The following is a 1,853-nucleotide window of genomic DNA, read 5'->3' on the forward strand; positions in this document are numbered from 1 at the left end:
GACTGTTACATCATCAATGCACTTGGTGATGTAGGCAGTGACAGTCTCTGAGTACTCCTGGAGGTCTGTGGTGTTATTGTATGTGGCAGCCTGCTTAAACATATTCCAGTCAGTGGTGTTAAAACAGTCTTGAAGAGCCTCTGACGACCCTTCCGGCCACACTTGTATCTGTTTGTGAACTGGTTTGGTGACTTTAACGAGTGGTCTGTATGTAGGCATTAGCATGACAGTGATGTGGTCTGATGCACCTAGGTGGGGGAGGGGGAGGGCCTTGTAAGCTCCTCTCTGTGTGGTGTAAACAAAGTCCAGAGTGTTGTTTCCCCGTGTTGGAAAGTCTATGTGTTGGTGTATTTTTGGGAACACATTCTTTAAGTCTGCGTGGTTGAAATCCCCAGCCAAGATGAGAAAACCATCAGGGTGGGCTGTCTGCTGCTCACTGTTGTGCTGGTACAGTTCATTTAGTGCCTCGCTCCTGTTACTGTTGTTGGAGCTGGGAGGGATGTACTATATACTTATGCACTATGCACTTATGCACTATGCACTTATACACTATGTACTTATGCACTATGAACTTATGCACTCATACACTATGTACTTATGCACTATGTACTTATGCACTATGCACTCATACACTATATACTTATGCACTATGCACTCATACACTATGTACTTATGCACTATGCACTCATACACTATGTACTTATGCACTATGTACTCAACCATGTAGCGCATGAATTATATAAGGTTATTTTGTCATTCATAAACGGAGTCTGATAGCCCCTCCCCCTTCGCTACGTAATTAAAGCTGCAACAGTTGAGTGCATGAAGTGTCCAACATTCCACACTTCGTTATTTTCGGTTATTTAAGTGCATCATCCGGGTATTTAAAGTGCACTTTTTCTTTTTGGAATTTTCAGTGTGAACACACTACTCGCACTGTTTATTCTAAAAAACAGAATAGTTCATAAGTACGCGATTTGGGATGCACCTTCAGTATTAAAAAGTAAGATGAGGGAGTCAAGTAAACGTTTGCCCTCTGACCTGGAAGTGAACCTCGTGGTTGACCTTTTGACCCCCCTCCTCGCTGCTGGGAGTGCTGACGACAGACACACGCTTTCTCTCGGCGTCCCGCATGAACTCCAGCCGCCGCTCGCGACACACATGCTGCGAGAGGAGCGCCTGCAGCTGAGCGCGCTCAATAGAGCCCAGCAGGATCATAGACGCTAGAGACCAGAGACATTCATGCTTTAGTCCAGCGAGGAATGATTAGAATGATTTCTGAAGATCATGTGACACTGAAGACTGGAGTAATAATGCTGAAAATACAGCTGCGCATCACAGAAATACATTACAGTTTAACAGATATTCACATTGAAGCAGCTGTTTTACATTCTAATAATATTATACAATTTTTTTTGTTTGCTTGTTTTAAAAAAAAAATCAAATAAAAGCAGCATTGGTGAGCAGAAGAGACTTCTTTCAAAAAAAAAAAATAATATATATATATATATATATATATATATATATATATATCATCTCTCAGACGCCTCAGATGAGTTTGACACCAGGGCAGAAACACAGTCATTTAGAGCAAAAGACCTGTTTGAGTGTGTGTGTGTGTGTGTGTGTGTGTGTATGTTCTGCATAATTGCTCCCATTTTCTGCTCTTTAATCACAACAGAATCAAACACACACACACATACACACAAGCATAAGGAGACAAAATCTGAAACTTCATAACCCTGAAATTCTGAAACTAAGATTGATGTGTGTGTTGCCCAGTTTTCCATTAGTCTGTGTTGCACAGGACAGTGTGTGTGTGTGTGTGTGTGTGTGTGTGTGTGTAACTTTAG

General features: G+C 41.8%; 1 pseudogene; it reads right to left on the reverse strand.

Moving 5' to 3' along the window:
* Positions 1 to 1,853, reverse strand: part of LOC107570265 (chloride channel protein 2-like) — a 38,941-nt pseudogene that overhangs the window by 11,499 nt on the left and 25,589 nt on the right.

Source organism: Sinocyclocheilus grahami, unplaced genomic scaffold, assembly GCF_001515645.1.
Source record: "Sinocyclocheilus grahami isolate Dianchi unplaced genomic scaffold, SAMN03320097.WGS_v1.1 scaffold1435.1, whole genome shotgun sequence".
NCBI classification, from domain to species: domain Eukaryota; kingdom Metazoa; phylum Chordata; class Actinopteri; order Cypriniformes; family Cyprinidae; genus Sinocyclocheilus; species Sinocyclocheilus grahami.